Source organism: Pan troglodytes, chromosome 3 (assembly GCF_028858775.2).
Source record: "Pan troglodytes isolate AG18354 chromosome 3, NHGRI_mPanTro3-v2.0_pri, whole genome shotgun sequence".
Lineage (NCBI taxonomy): Eukaryota > Metazoa > Chordata > Mammalia > Primates > Hominidae > Pan > Pan troglodytes.
Genome location: NC_072401.2, coordinates 175,749,325 through 175,767,336, shown reverse-complemented (window position 1 = coordinate 175,767,336; position 18,012 = coordinate 175,749,325).

The window sequence follows — 18,012 nt, the reverse complement described above, 5'->3', positions numbered from 1 at the left end:
ACCTGACAATTGCTACCTTGGCCAAGTGATCCAGGTCAACATCAACAGTGATAGTGACGTTTATGTCATGTCCACTTGATATGATGTGATTTAAAAAAGGCACTTTACCTCTGTGTTCTTCTTCCTATTCCCATAATTCCAGACTAATTATTTAAAAATTTTCATATGTATTCCAATTAAAGAACATTCTAAAAAATACCCAACTGGTAATTCTCAAAACTGCCTAGGTCATCGAAACAAGCAAAATTTGAGAAACTGTTACATTTATGGATTTTTAAATATTGAAACAAATCTCATATTTCTGGGATGAAATCTACTTCATTATGAAGCATTATCCTTTTAAATATATTGCTTGAATTAATTTGCTAAAATACTGTGTAGGATTTTGCATCTATACTAATGAGAGATAGTGATCTTTAGTTTTCTTTTTTCTTCTGTTTTGTTTTCTGAAACAGAGTCTTCTTGCTCTATCGCCCAGGCTGGAGTGCAGTAGCATGATCATAGCTCACTGCTGCCTCAAACCGAAGCAATTAAAGACTGCTCAAGTAATCCTCCCGCCTCAGTCTCTTATGTAGCTAGGACTATAGGCATATACCACCATGCCCAGCTAACTTTTAATTATTTTATTTTTTATTTATTTATTTTTTGTAAAGACACGGTTTTGCTATGTTGCCTAGGCAGGTTTCAAACTTCTGGCCTCAAGCAGCCCAGGCATGTGCCAAAACACCTGGCCCAGTTTTCTTTTCCATAAGGTCTTTGCCTGGTTTTAATATCAGTGTACTAGTGAACTCTTCAATTTTTGGAAGAGTTTGTATAAAATTGGTATCACTTGTTCCTTAAATGTTGAGAAGAGCTCACTAGTGAATAAATCTTTCTTTTTTCTTTCTTTCTTTCTTTTTTTTGAAACGGAGTTTCACTTTTGTCACCCAGGCTGGAGTGCAATGGCACAATCTCAGCTCACTGCAACCTCCACCTCCTGGGTTCAAGTGATTCTCCTGCCTCAGCCTCCAGAGTAGCTGGGATTACAGGCATGTGCCACCATGCCTAGTTAATTTCTCTATTTTTAGTAGAGTCGGGGTTTCACCATGTTGGCCAGGCTGGTCTTGAACTCCTGACCTCAGGTGATCCACCCGCCTTGGCCTCCCAAAGTGTTGGGATTACAGGCGTGAGTCACTGCGCCCAGCCAACAATCTTTTTTTTTTTTAAACAAAATTATAGCAAAACAAAATTTTTAAAACTAAATAATATAATATATTAATAAAATACTAATTTTATTTTTCTTGAGAGAGCATTGGTAGTTTGTGTGTTTCATGAAAACCATATGTAATTTTAATTGCTTATTTACTTGTCTTCCCCATTAGAATGTTATAGACTGTTCTTGGGAAGGGAGCCTGTCTTTTATTTTTAAGATTCTAAAGCTTAGTAAATATTCAATAAATAGTTGTTAAGTAAATGAAGAAAAGGATAAATTTTTAGTAGGGCCATCAGGAGTTTCATGGAGGAAATTAGAGGTGGATTGTGAGGGATTAAGATGAGAGAAGGAGAAAAAGCCCACAAAGAAGGGATAGCACAAACATAGGAGAGGCAAGGGGAGGGCGCGATTAGGGAATGGCTGCACATGCCTCTTGGAGTATTGAAGTAGAAGTTAATCTGCGCTAAGATAAGCCAGAACTAAGTCCAGGGGTTTACTGATACTGGACATCTGTTTACATTGGGAAGCCACTGAAGGTTTTTGAGGAGGAGAGTTTAAGAACTGGTTCTGTGTTTAAAAGGATGCTTCTGGTGATACGATGTGGGACTGATTAGTGAGGACAGAGACAAGAGGCTATGCAAGCAGTTAGGAGGCTGCTGCACTATTACTTTGGTGAGTAACAATGGGGACACAAAATAGGCCATACGACAAGTACAGGAAAAAAAGATTTCTTCAAAGTGGAATTCATGAGACTTTTTTCACCTGAATGAGTGGTGAATGAAAAGATGAAAGATAATCCTAAATTCTGAGTGGATGGTGCGCCATCAACTAAGATGCAATTACAAGTGGAAGGGCAGGTTTGCCAGAGAGGACAGAGTCTCGCTCTGTCACCCAGGCTGGAGTGCAGTGGCTCGCTGGGTTCAAGCAATTCTCCTGCCTCAGCCTCCTGAGTAGCTGGGACTACAGGCATGCAACACCACGCCTGGCTAATTTTTGTATTTTTAGTAGAGACGGGTTTCACCATGTTGGACAGACCAGTCATAGCCTGGTTGGCTAAGCACAACCACAGCCAAACAGAGCGTTCAGGGACTCAAGAAAAGTGATGAAGATTTTAGAACCACACCCATAGTAGTAAAATTCAAAACTACTGAAATAAATGAGAACAGTGAATTTGAAGAAGCGCTTGGAATGGGAAAAGTCTTTCATGTACGTAGAGACAATAATAGAAAGTTGATGAAGTTTTGGCAGAAAGAAGGAGAGCCAGGAAAGCACAGAAACGGGATTGTCTTTCAAGAAAGTAACTTGGGAGGTGGTGTAGTGGAGTGATTTAGAGTCTGGAGCCAGGAGTTAGAAAGACTTCCTGTTGAATCTCTGCTTTCACATTTGTAGGCTGCGTGGCTCTGAGCAAGTTATCTGGCCTTTATCTGTAGAGTGAAGGCAATTTTATAATCTATCTCATAAGACAGTTGCCAAAAATAAATGAGAAATGATGCCCTTAAAGTGCTTCTCATATTGTATGGCATACAGTAAGCAATCTGTATTAGCTACTATTACCAATATTAGTGACAGATCCTTTGGGAAGGTTAAAAAGAATGAGGGGCATGCGGATCTGAGATCTTCTCTGGAGGCAAAGGCAAAGATTACAGGCCTGTAGGAATTCCTCTTACGCAGATGTAGAGTTTTCAAGTCTTTTTGCAGTAGAGTCATCTTTATACCTGTAGAATGTTTGGATGGGGCGTGTGTGTGTGTGTGTGTGTGTGTGTGTGTGTACGCACTCATGCATGCACCTGAATAAAAATGGTTAATTCTAAACAGGTCTGATAATTTCTATAAAAAGAGGCTCCAAAGAAAATGTCAGGAGGGCTACTTTTTTCTCTGGAAAGACTGATGAAGAAATGCTTCAAAGAAATGAATCAAAGGCAAATGCATGCTAACTTGGTTTCATTTCTTTGCTGAAAATTACTGAATGTTGTTTTATCACAGTGTATTATGCTTGTTTTTATTTCTTTAAAACAAATAAGTAACTTGGATTTTGATTGTGATTTAAACTTAAGCCCACGTGGCTTATGAAATTAGCCATTTAATCAACAAAGACCAGATGGCAGAATTTTAATGTTCAAATAGAATTATAGAATTAAAGATTAAGTCAGTATTGTTTTTAACATTTTTATTTATTTGATAGTCTTATCAAATTAACATTTATAAATGTTTCTGTGGAGTTTGGAAAGGAGACTGTGAAATATCAGATACAATCTCAAAATTTGAGCATGGCTTTGGAAAATGTGTCTTAAACATCATTGACCAACCTGGCCAACATGTTGAAACCCTGTGTTTACTAAAAATACAAGAATTAGCTGGGTGCAGTGGTGGGCGCCTGTAATATCAGCTACTTTGGAGGCTGATGCAGGAGAATCACTTGAACTCAGTAGGCGGAGGCTGCAGTGAGCTGAGGTTGCACCACTGCACTCCAGCCTGGGTGACAGAGTGAGACTCCGTCACAAAACAAAACAAAATCATTGATATGTTAGGAAAGGCATTTTGATCAGAATATAGTTGCAAACATAATTAGTTATTCCATACAGTGCATACATAATTTACACACATGCCTATGGTAACAAGTTCCTTTTTATAGGGAATGTCCATAGAGTATGCTTAACCAGCAGTGAGCTTTAAACTTTCAAGGCGCACACACAACCGCTGACTTACCTTTCTTTCGACTGGGTCCAAGCTTATCTCAGCAGAACTAAATGATTGACTGACTTCCTCCCACGGCCACCAACATAATGCCTCCAGAACTAAACCCTTAGTTTCACTCTGCCGGATAAAAAACATAGAAACAAAAGCTATTTTAAACTTTCTTCTTTGCTAACTGATCAATGCCCAATAGTGGAGCCTACCTTTGATTACTGATGCGGGCCTACTGTGGTCATCAAATATTATACAATAAACTGTTTACATAGCAGCCCCCTTTACAGCTTTTAGATCTTCCCAAGTTGCCAATTTCTGAAGCTCAGCCTGCCAGCTGGCAGACAGAGAGGTGCTTGTGTTCTAGTTGATGGAGGTAATTAACAGCCTAAACTGTCAGAAGGTGACAGCAGGCAAAAAGTTCTTGCCCTGGGGTCACAGCTGGACTCCAACAACTTACTCCTGATTTACCAGTAAAACTAATAATGTAAGTAATATTGGTATTAAATTATAAAATCAAGGGTCAAACTGAAATTCTGGTTTGTACCACACATTTACTGGCAGCAAATTAGTGATAACGTCTTGCAGGGACTTCCCTCCTAAAAAGACCCCTGGAAAAATGAGCACGTGTCTATTTTGGCAACAACATGTGGATTTTGGTAATATGAAGAAGTGAAATGGTGTCTTTTACTTTGATTTATCTCAGCAATTGTAGCTATGAATAGGATAATCTTTTTTTTAACGTTTAAGAAAACCAAACTCCCATGAAGTAATGGATCATGCTTAGATGATAAGCATCAGTGTATACTTTTACTAAATTTTGCTTTGCGGTTCAAAAGTGAGCAACACTTTTTATTCATAATGTTATATTTTCCTATAGTGAGCCTTAGAGAGTGAGAGAGAGAGAAAGAGAGATTAGATGGATGGATGGACAGATAAATTCAGATATACGCTTGAATTATTAGCATCCTAAACGTACGTTTTTCATAATCTTGATTTTTAAGGAATAATCATCATTATTAGAAAGTTTTCAAAGTTTTAAGAAAAAAATTGCTTGGGGCTTGCCAATTTGAAGCGAATCCTGGCTTCCCAAATTTTATTATACCTTTCTAGAAAAGGTCTCATCTGATGTTACAAGGGAAGTAAGCAATTGCCACTTCACATAGAAATTTTCTTTCACATACCCATAAATTCCCAGAGGCTCTGTGCCACCGTAAACTTATGATCTAACAAATAATTGTTAGAGTTGTTTATTTATAAAATAAATAGGCTGGGTGCGGTAGTTTACACCTGTAATCCAAGCACTTTGGGAAGTTGAAATGGGAGGATCCCTTGAGCTCAGGAGTCTGAGGCTGCAGTGAGCTATGATCATGCCATTGCACTACAGCCTGGGTGACAGAGTGAGATTGTGTCTCTAAATCAATCAATCAAAAAAATACATAAATAAAAACAACTTTTTAGGTTTATCAGGAAAATTACATAAGTATGAAAGTGTAAGTTTTCTGAAAATGAGTCATGCAATGTGCTTAGTGATCTAACAGTGGATCTATTTAAAACACATTTGCAAACCAATAAGCTCCTTTGAACTACAGTTCAATACCTGGTCTCAGACATGTAAGAGATGGAGTGTAGAAATCCAGAATAAGAAACCTAACAGGTTATCTTGTTTAACTACCTTATCTTTGGCATCTGAATAAAGTAAAATGTTAAGCTGACTCAAGTGAACAATGGTATTATTGACCATATATTTTCATGTCTTTTTGCAGATTTAAAGGTTTTATTGTGGTCAACTTAATATCTGCATGTTTGTTAAATTTCTGAATACTGTGTAATTAAATTGATTTTTTTGTGATGGTGATTAGCGCATACCAAAAATCCAATGAAACAATTATTTCTCTCTTCTTAACTGGAGATCATATTTGTGAGCTATGGTATCCGTTATCAACAGTGTATTCATGATTCCATTCATATTTTGTGTATCTGATTATAAATTTCATATGGCATTTAATTTGACACAATATAAATCCATTTGAATTGACTATAATGGTGTGTGTGTGCATGTGTGTGTGTGTATGGTGTATGTGTGCACTTTAGTTTCATGAGCCTTGGGAAAATGATTCTATAAATATATAGATATATAGATATAAATGTATCAGGCTAATTTTTTTGCAAAGCAATGTATGCATTCCTTTCACTTATTAAATCACTGGCTTTAGTGTTTATGTAGAGATATCTGTAGACCTCAGAACAGAATTAAAACATTGTGAAAATTATAGCTTGATAAATGTGTACTGTAAAAATAAATCTAATTTGTTGACTACACATTACAACACTGTGTTAAGAATGCTGAGGGAGAAAAATAATTTTAAGATGTAGTTTCTACTGTCTAAGAAGTTTAGTGTCAAGGTGGAGGTAGAAAGAATACAATTATAAAAATAAGTAAAAGCATGATACTCTAAGATGTGCCGCAGGCAATGCACAGCTTTTTGGATAAGGAGTCGGCTGAGAAAAGGCCCCGAGGGAGGTAAGTTTGAAATGTTCTGTGTAGATAAGGGATGAGCTACCTTGAAATGTGCAAAGGTTACAGGTAGATATGTCAGGTAATGTGAAATTGTAAGGAGTTAGCAATTTATTCTATGAGAACAATATTCCATTGAAGGTGTATTAGTAGGGAGTAGTTTGATCACAGGGCTATTTTAGGATGATAATTTTAGGACAAATTTTGTAGGAAGTTGATTGGAGAAGTAATTCTCAAAATGATTTTTTCCCTGAACTTGAGGAGTTGTTACACTCTGATCAGTTAACAGTGGTTTATGGCAGGATGATTGTCATGGGGAATGGTGGCTTCTTGCTGAATGTTGAAATCACTGACATAGAGGAAGAAGAGATTTCCTTTAATAGTAAGCATTCCAGTTCAGGAAGGAAGTGATGAGGTACTTAACTATGGGGTGAGAATAATGGGAAAACTGGAATAAAGGATGGATATGAGTCAGTTGAAAGGGGAATCTAAACGAATAACTCTGAAGTCCGGAAATAGTATATGAGATGAAATGAACACTTGAAAATTATAGTGATGAGTGGACAAGTAGAAATTGTTATATGTGTTCAATGATTGATAATCTTGTTCCTTTGACACACTAAATGCTCTCACACATTTTGTGCCACTTAAAGAACCATATAGTAGCTTGTGGTGGTATCTTCATTGACTTGTCCTGCAAGAATCATATTCCTCACCACGAAATTCTACAGCTTCGACTCTAAGAATCAATCGATGTTATTGAGTGCCCACTCCTTATCCTAATGCTGGATTCAGGAAACACTGGGAAGAAATCTCAAAAATCTGGATGGGGACATAAGACATTTACTTTTACAAATGTCGAGCATCGTATAACAAGCAGAAAAGCACCTGTTCAAAAGAGGATGCGCTTTAAGTACAGGTTGCCAGTGAGAATAACATAGACTAGGGAGAAAACATTTGAGGGAGGCTTATAGCCACAAAGGTGAGACCAGAAGCTTCTCAATTTGCCTGGATTGAGAGCAGTGAATACCACACTGTGAATTTTAATCTACAGCTAAAGATGTATCGTTTTCCAAAAAGGGAATATAGCGATAAAGACCTTCTTGAAAAATAATTTTGCAGTGAAGTGCAGAGTAGACTTTACTGGGAAGCAGTAGGAGATGGTGAGATGGTAAGGATGCATCTGCCACAGTTGTGTAACAGTCATGTGTATATGGTATATATCAATATCCTGGACCTGCCTTGGCTTCAAAGCAGCTCAAATGTGTGGGCCTGGGCCTGTGAGGTGTCTAGCAAGGTCTTGGTTTAGATGATGGCCAGAAGTTCAGCCTAATTGAGTGCAATCATGACAGCTGGGAACCATTCTGACACATTCAAGCTTAAGCTGAGATTTAGGAAGCTCAATCCCTAATTCAGATAGCACGTCCTTGAATGTTGCTGACCCTTCCTGAAACAAAACATGCAAGATAAAATTTCTTAACTTTTTATAGAGCTTAGCATGTAGTGATTTCAATCCCAAGTGAAAATTATAATATTGATAAAGGCTTTTCCTAGGAAATATATTTTATGAAACTGATAAGTAAGTGTTGGAATTCAACTAGCCTAACCCTTCAGATGATTGCATAATTTTCTTCCAATGCACTTCCAAAGCTTTTTTATTATGGCAAGTTTGCACACAAAAGTAGACAGAACAGCAGAATGAGTATCTATGAATCAATTGCATAATTCCAATGCTATCATTTTGTCAAACTTATTTCACCTATCCCCTTACTTTTGTCGAAAGGGAGGGCTTTTTTTTTTTTCACAAAACAAATTTCAAACATCATATTATTTCATCTAAAAACACTCCAGGCAGGAAAAACCCACTATTCTTTCATTTTACTTATCATATTTTAAAATAAGCACCTTAGGAATAATAAATCTTTGCCTACTGTATAAGTAAGATTTTCAAAACTGTATTATGATTTGTTTTTTACTTTGCTTGTGCTTTTTTTTTGTCATGCAAAACTTTCAGGTATGAATGTATATATGGGTGTATTTATCTATACGTATTTCGATTAACATTTATCCATCTTTTCCCTTACTGATTCTAGATTTTGAATCATAATTGTGAATGCTGTCCCCTTTCTCAGGCCATAAAGGAGTTAGCCCATGTTTTCTTCTTGTACTAGTATGGTTTCATATTCTACATTTGAATATAATTAGTTTGGAATTTATCTGGTGAGAAAAGGATACAGTCCTAAGTACTTGCATATGACCATGCACTTGATGATTGAGACCCTTAGACAGTCTTCTTTTTCTCAGATTCATCTAAGTCTACAGAATCTTTATTCCTGCTACTTCTCCTTTGCTTATTATCTTCAGTCACTGTGTGATATGGTTTGGGTCTGTGTCCCTGTCAAATCTCATGTTAAATTGTAAACCCCAATGTGGGAGATGGGGCTTGGTGGGAGGTGATTGGCTCATGGGAGCAGGTTTCCTCTTTGGTGCTGTTCTGGTGATAGTGAATGAGTTATTTCAAGATCTGGTTGTTTAAAAGTATGTAGCACCTCCCTCCACCTTTGTTGCTCCTGCACTGCCTATATGAAGAGATGCCTGCTTCCCCTTCACCTTCCTCTGTGATTGTAAGTTTCCTGAGGCTTCCCCAGCCATGCTTCCTGTACAGCCTGCAGAACCATGAGCCAGTTAAACCTCTTTTCTTCATAAATTACCCAGTTTCAGGTATTTCTTTATAGCAGTGCAAAAGTGAACTAATGAGGCTGGGCGTGGTGGCTCATGCCCGTAATCCCAGCACTTTGGGAGGCAGAGGCGAGTGGATAACTTGAAACCAGGAGTTGGAGACCAGCCTTGCCAACACATTGAAACCCCATCTCTATAAAAGATACAAAAATTAGCCAGGCATGGTGGTGCATGCCTGTAGGCCCAGCTACTTGGGAGGCTGAGGCAGAGAATTGCTTGAACCCAGGAAGCGGAGGTTGCAGTGAGCTGAGATCACCACTACACTCCAGCCTCCTAGACAAAGTGAGACTCTTTCTTAAAAAAACAAAAAATGAACTAATGATACAGAGACAAATAGTTATATTGTTGACCTCCAAAGAGCTTATAACCCACGTGGGGTTATAGGCCGTTAGGCAGACAATTGCAATATAACCTATAAGGCCCTAGGGTAGTGTTATGTATGGACTACTCCATGAGTGTATGAATTAAACCTAGATGGCAGAAAGTGAGGAAAGGCTTTTAGGAGGACATTCAATCTCCATGATTTTTTAAAGGTTAAATGTGGGAATCAACTAGAGAAAGTGGTGTTGGGGCCATGGGAGAAGACTGGTTTCCTGCCTGAGGAAGCAGCACATGTAAAGATAGCATCCAGAGGCAGAATAATGTCTTCAGAGAGTGCCAGCAGTTTGTTTTAACTGTAGAGAACACAGAACTCAAGACATGATAACAGATTATTTTTATGGAATGTGTACTACGTGTGTGCCAGACACTGGACTAAGGGCTTTATAAGCATTATCTCTTTTAATCCCAACCATATTAATGCAACACTAATATTACATTAATTATTTTACAGAAGGAAAAATTGAGAAGCAGGGACATAAAGTGAATTCCCAGAACCACATTTGGTGTTAGAGCCAAGAATTGTACCTAGACTGTCTGGCTTTAGGGCCCAAGCTCTTGATGGCTCCACTGTATTGCCAGATTATGAATAGCCTTGAAGAATATAGTGGATCATCAAACGGTTTTCAGCAGAACAATGACATATTTATACTATTAGAAGATGCCTCTGGATGCAGAGTGGAGAATGTATTAAAGAGGCATCAGTGGGTGTGCGGAGCTCGCTTAGGAGCTTAATGGAACCTGAATGAGAAATGTGAATTCAAGAGTTGACCTAAGTGGTAACAATGGGGATGGAGACACATGGATGGAGATATTAAATAGCTAAGACTTCTCCACTAGATGTTTAGGGGTTGACTGGGAAAAAAACCCTCTGGCTTGGGCAGCTGGCTGGATGGGGCGCATTAATTCTGAATGTTAACTGATGATACTCTATAGAAAAAGCCAGAACGCAAGATATTTGGTATCGTGATAAACAGATTACACTGTTGTATGATCTGTATATGATCATTTGGGCAGCAATGTAGCTCTGTTAATTATAATATATTAATGTTTAGTGCATACATCTATCAGGTAATACTGTTTATTTTGGCCGGAGACATGTTACCCAAGAGTTACTTAATAATAGAACATACATGGCAATGATCAAACACAAATGTTCATTGGAATTCCACAGATTGCTGAGCTGTCTTTCACAGTTCCAATCTTCTAACACCTTTTAAGTTTGTTATCTCCAATAGTATCTGATCCTCAAAGATATCCGGGGAAGCTTGTTGGGTATTAATTTTGCAGAATTAGAAGTGCCGCTCTTTTGTTAATTTACTGTTTGACAAACATGTCAGAATAAATACCAGCTTTTACCATTAGGTTAAAGAGGGAATTTTCTATTTACAAAGCAAGGCTTTTCAGTTGCTAACCCCTTGTACTTACCAAATATGGTATTTGTTTAGCACATGTTTTCTTGTGAACATCCATGTCTTTGTGACTCAGTCTAGGCTGTTGCAATTTGCTCCTTATCAGGCTTTAGGAGAAAATGTAGTAGGTCAAGAGGATAACTGTTCAGTCATTTAATGTGCTTTCATGTAGAGCAGTGGTTCTAAACAGTTCCACAATCAGATTTTTAAATATTAATTTTTATATTCTCTAGGCACTTCAAGTTTTTAAACTATCTACCAAACTTTATTTTAAAGTTATACATTTTATTTCCACTGTGTATCAGAGAGTATTTCAACATGAAATAACCAGGGTTACCCAAATAGGCAATAAAATTCCAGTCTAAAGCAAAGAAACATAACATTGGAGTTTGTGCAACTCCATTTGGGTAAATGTAATATTTCAATTAAAAATATTCACAGTTATTCACTGTTATCAGTTAGGATTCATTATGATTGAACTCAACAAGGCCAGAGTAACAGTGGCTTAAAATAGGTTTATTTCTCTTCAACCTAGTATCTCAGAGTAAGGATTTCCAAGGCTTGCATGACTGCTTTGCTGCATTAAGTCATAAGGGAACTATATTCACTGTACATTGTGCCCAGGTGTGGTGGGCTGTCCTCAAAAAGATCTTAGGCCTCAAAAGATATCAGGTCCTGAGAATCTGTAAATGCTACCTTATTTGGGAAAAGAGACTTTGCAGATGTGATTAAACTAAGGATCTTGAGATGGGAAGGTTATGTTGGATTATTCAGGTGGCCCCTAAATGCCATCACCTATATCCTTATAAATGAAGGCAGAGAGAGATTTTATAAACACACACACACACACACACGCACACAAACACACTGAAGGCAGAACAGGTTTGGAGATGCTGTACTTGAAGACTGGAGTGATGTGGTCACAAGCCTAGGAGTTCCCGTCTTGAATTCTGAGTTCAAGGAATGGATGGATTCTCCTCTAGGACCTCTGGAAGTAGTGTGGCTCTGGATACCTGGATTTTGGCCCAGCAATCTGATTATTTCTTGCCTCCAGAACTGTGAGATAATAAATTTTTGTTTTTTTAAGTCATCAAGTTTGTGGTAATTTCTTATAGCAGATACAAACGGTAATACCCTAGGGAATGGTATATATTCTCCATGTTCAAGAAAACCAAATGTCTCATTCACCTTCTAAGCAGGACTGTGTAGAAAGAGGAAAGCATTTATTCATTCATTCACTTCTTCATTCAACAGATATATACATGGGGAGCCTGTTATATATTCGACATTGTTGTGGATGTTTGGAATACATCTATGAAAAACACAAAGACCCCTTTCTTCTTGGGACACATATTCTAGCAGTTGAAGGCAAATATAAATAAACCATAAAAATAAGCACATTTTACTTTAGAAGATGAAAAATTCAATAGAAAAAAAAGTAGAGCAGAGTAAGGGAGATTGAGAGGGCCATGCAGAAGTTGGGGTGAGTTGCAGATCTAAACAGATTGATCGTGGTAGGGGTTGTTGAAAAGGTAGGATTTCAGCAATGACTCAAGAGGGTAAAGGTTTGCCAGTAGATTATAAGGAGGAAGAGACTTCCATGCAAAAGAAACAGCTAGAGCGAGGACTTTGAGATGTGGGAATGAAAATGCCTTTTATGTTTAAAAACAGAAAGAGGCTAGTGTGATGGAGCATAGTGAAAATGGTAGAAGATGAAGTCCAAGGCAAGGAGGGGATGATCCAGGAGGACCTTGCAAGTTATAGTAAGATCTTTGGCTAGTCTGATGGGCAGGCATTGGGTGGTATAAGCTGATAAGTGGCATAATCTGATTTAACCAGTAAAAGTGTCATTCTAGCTGCACTGTTGAGCATTCTGTGGGGGTCAAATATAGACTCAGGGAGACCTATCAGGGAATTATTGTAGCAATCCAGAAAATATATTATAGTGATTCGGAACAGAGTTGTAACAGTACAGATGGAGGGAAATGGTTGATTTCTGGACAAGTCTTGAAGATAGAGCCAACAGTTTCTGACAGGAATAAAAGATGACTCCAAAATTTGGGGTCAAACAACTAAAAGGTTGGCATTTTCATCAAATAAGATGGAAGTGATATGGGTGGAGTGAGATTTTTGTTGTGGAAGGGGAGGGAAGGACCAGAGTTTCAATATGGTTTGAGCTGTTAGACATCTACATGGAGATGTCCAGCAGGTATTTGAATATATGAATCTGGGAGAAAGGTTTGAGAGGGAGATATTTTGTGAGACTTTTGCTTCCAGCAATATCAGACAAGCTTATTTCAGACCAAAAGTCCTACCAATAATAACTAGAAAATCTAAACAAAAATTTAAAGTAATTGTTTGAAGGTGTTGATTATCTACCAAAGCAGCAAATATTCAGGAGGATTTCTTTAAGCAGAAGTGAAATGATCCAGATGGAACCATGTAGCTGCATTAAGAAAAACAAGCAAAATAAAGGGTAAATATTTGAGTATATAGAAATGAAAATTAATTGTATAAATTGCTTTAGGAGTGTTAAAGCAAACTAAATATGGCCTGAGAAGGACTCTGTACTTTTATATTTGAGTTCTTGTGGACAAACTGCAACCTAACTTAGTAGGTAGACAAGATTGAAATCCTAACTTTGGAGTATGTGCCTGTAACAGTGGCTGAGTCTTGGTCAGTCTTATCAGCCATATTTCAACCATACGCTGCTGAGTGTTCAAACTGTGTTCAAATAAGGTAAACACCAACCTGCAACCAATCCAGCTGTTTCTGTACCTCACCTCTAATTTCTGTACATCATTTTTATTTTTGTCTATAAATTTATTCTGACCATGAGGCATCCCTGGAGTCTCTGAGAATCTGCTGTGATTCTAGGGGCCTGCCTGATTCACAAATTGTTCATTGCTCAATTAAACTCCTTTAAATTTAATTCAGCTGAAGTTTGTCTTTTAACAGGGGGTTTGAAATATATGTCAATTTAAAATACATAAGAATAATTGTACAACAAGTAAGCTAGGTAATTGCAGTTATATTATTTTCAGCTTCTAGCAATATCTGGAAAGTGGTAAATGCTAATTTATATTAGATTTTAATAAGTCAAGGATTCATGCTGTAATTTCTGACTAATGACTAAAAATATTAATGTTACCAGGAAGAAACAAAATGATAAATAAGATAAGACAAAATATTTAATTAACCATAGAGAAAGTAAGAGAGGAGGAAAATGGAATGTCAGACACGTTGGATGCAGAAAAAGAAATAAAAAGCAAGGCATTGATTTAAATCCCAATACAGCAGGAATTATATTAAATATCAATATAATGAAGACTCTAATTAAAAGGCAATAATTGTCAGACTCCTTCAGAAATTCAAGTATGTAATACTTAATAGACACATGCCTCAAAAAAGGAAAAAAGTGTTGAAAGTAAAAGGATGGAAAGTCACATACAGTACAAACTAACCAAAGGAAATCTGATATATTTAAATGAATGACAAAGTTGATTGTGGGCAAGAGACATTACTAGAACTGAAGAAGGACATTTTGGAATGATAAAATTTTCCATTCAGTAGAATGACTTATGAATTCTGAATTTGCATGTACTTAATACATAGCCTGAAAATTCATAAAGCAAAAATTGATGTAACTAAAAGGACAGCAGAATATCCACAATATATTTGAAGATTTTAGCAAACATCCCTCAGTAACTGATAGAACAGGCAAGAAAAAATTATAGGGTTATAAACACAATTAAGTTACTTGATATAATCAATAGATACAGGCCACTGTACACAGTAACCAAAGAATGCCTATGCTTTTCAAATGTATTTTAAACATTTGCTAAAATTCATCATAAAAATACTAAATTTAAAAAGATTAACTGGAAAATCTTCAATATAATCCCCAATGTAATTTTGCAGAAATATATGGGGCAACAAAACATAACTGCAATTAGAATATATTTAAAACTGAATAATAATGAAGATATGATATATAAGTACAAGCATACTTTATTTTGTGGTGCTTTGATTTATTGCACTTTGCAGATATTGTGTTTTTTACAAATTGAAGGTTTGTGGCAACGCTGTGTTGAGCAAGTCTATTGGTGCCATTTTTCCACTGACTTGTGCTCCCTTTGTGTTTCTGTGTCACATTTTGGTAATTCTTGCAATATTTCAAACTTTATTGTTAGTAGTATTATATCTGTTATGGTGATCTGTGGTCAGTGATCTTTGATGTTTTTATTATAACTGTTTTGGAGTACCACAAACCACACCCCTATAATACAGCAAACTTAATCCATAAGTGTGTGTGCTCTGAATGCTCCACTGACAGGCTGTTCCCCTATCTCTCTCCCTCTCCTCAGGCCTCTCTTCCCTGAGACCCAAAGATATTGAAATTAGGCCATTTAATAACCCTACAATGACTTTTGCGTGTTCATGTGAAAGGAAGAGTCACATGTCTTTCACTTTAAATTAAAAGCTAGAAATAATTAAGCTTGTGAGGAAGACATGTCCAAACTTGAAATAGGCTGAAAGCTAGGCCAAACAGTCAGCCAATCATAAATGTAAAGGAAAAGTTCTTGAAGGAAATTAAAAGTGCTACTCCCGTGAACACACAAATGATATGAAAGCAAAACAGCCTTATTGCTGATATGGAGGAAATTGAGTGGTCTGGATAGAAGATCAATCCAGTTACAATATTCCCTTAAGCCAAATCCTATACCAGAGCAAAGCCCTAACTCTCTTCAATTCTGTGAAGGCTGAGAAAGGTGAGGAGGCTGCAGAAGAAAAGTTGGAAGCTAGAAGAAGTTGGTTTATGAGGTTTAACGAAAGAAGACGTCTCCATAACCTAAAAGGGCAAGGTGAAGCAGCAAGTGCTGACGGATAAGTTGTAGCAAGTAATCCAGAAGATCTAACTAAGGTAATTGATGAAGGTGGCTGAACTAAAGAACAAATTTTCACTGTAGATAAAACAGCCTTCTATTGAAAGAAGATTCTAGTCTGTGGTATGGTGGCTCAGACCTGTAATCCCAGCACTTTGGGAGGCAGGGGTGGGAGGATCGCTTGAAGCCAGGAGTTTGAGACCTGTTTGGGCAACAAAGTGAGACCCTGTCTCTATGAAAAATACAAAAGTTTCTATGGAAAGTCAAAGAGCCATGAATGTCTAAGACAATCTTAAAATGCTAAATAAAGTTTGAGGAGTCATTTCTCTTCTATAAGTTAGTATAAAGTTAATACGATTGAGACAGTGTAGAAGTTAGGCAGACATACACAAATATACCAAAGGCACAGAATAGACAGTTCAGAAACAGACCACACACATAAGGATAATTAATTTATAAAAAACTGACACTGCAGGGCAGTGAAGAATGATTGTACTTTCAGTAAACTGTACTACATCAATTTAATATCAACATGGGAAATAAAGTTATCATTTAATCTCTATCTCTCATTCTTTAGTCAGAGTTCTCTAAAGAAATAGAACTAATAGGAGATATATGTGTACACACACATATGCATGTTTATACATATATATTTATAAATTTATTATAAGAATTGGTTAGTACAGTTAAGGAGGCTGAGAAGTCCCATGATCTCCTGTTTGAAAGCTGGAGACCCAGGAAAGCCAGTGTTGTATTAAATAAATGCCAGTCTGAGTCTGAAGGCATGAGAACCAGGAGCATCAATGAAGTAAGTCCCAGTCCAAGGGCAGAAGATCCATGTCTCTCATCAATTAGTCAGGCAGAGAGAGAACTTTTATATCCTATTTTTGACCCAGAAGGCACTGAAGTAATATTGTTAAATAAATAATAAATGCTTAGAAGAGAAAAAAAAAACTTCTAAAAGTTCGTTAGACAAATAATGTGCTAACCCTTCAGGAAAAAAATTGACAAATCAGAGTCCACTAAAATTAGAAAATGTTATTAATCTAAACATATGATTAAGAAGATATTACAGAAATTGCCAGATGACAAAATGTTTTAGGTGTTTCAATATCTTGGTAGAAATTCATATTGCTTTAAGAATTTGGGCAGAGATTGAGCTTTAACCTAGCTAAAACATTTAATTAATTGTAAAACGACAGATTCCATTGCAAGGAGGGTATTTATCTTGTCAGAGATTATACATGAAATTGTTCTCTTAGTCAAAAAAGCATAGATTCATTCCTACTGAGACATTAATACTATTTAATTTAAAAATTAATGTGCGTTAGAATACTCCCATTGTCATGATCTCTTCTTTCATTGTGCCTTTATTTCAGAATAAATTTTAGTACTAAGGGTAAAAAATATGTTTTAGTTATTTCCTTTGTGATAGAAATTTAGATAATTTATTAGAATTATTGGCTATTACATAACTACATATAACTACGTAGTAACTTATGACCATTTCCATTACAAAGTTTAAGCTTTGCTGTCCTACATAAAATTGTGAGTACAAGAGTAGCTTAAAGAATTCTAGCATCTATTTTTTCAAATTTTGATGTATGGACTTTATTTGACTTTAACAGAATTGGTTAGTTAACTATATTTTAAATTTTCTGGTGAGTTGGGAAAAGGGGAACAGAAAGAAGGTCTATTGAGTCATGGCAAGATCTTTCCAATATATTACTGTGTTGAATCATTCAACCAGTCTGACTGTAGGTGCTATACTCCCATTGCCAAGAAGAAAAATTTGAGGCACAGAAGATTTAAATGTCTTGCCCAAGGTCATATAGCTATTGATAGGGACAGGAGGCAGGGAAATTCTGGGCAGAAGAGGGCAGGTCCCTGGTGAGGGCCCCACCCTTAAGCCGAAAAGCCTGTAACTGCAGCCCAAAGTGAGAACTTACATCCCTGTTTTCCTGCTCGAATGTTGCCTTTCCAAAACCACCCATGGCCTACCCCACCCCCATTCTGTGCCCATAAAAACCCCAGGCTCAGCCAGCAGAAGGAGGGGAAGTGGCTGGACGTCAGAGACTATGGTAGGACGTCAGACAGAAGAGGCTTTACTTCAGAGGGACAGCTTGACAGCGTAGCTTTGGAGAGGAGTCTGGCCATCCACGGGGAATCTTCAGGGGAAGATTACCTTACGGCTCCATCCCC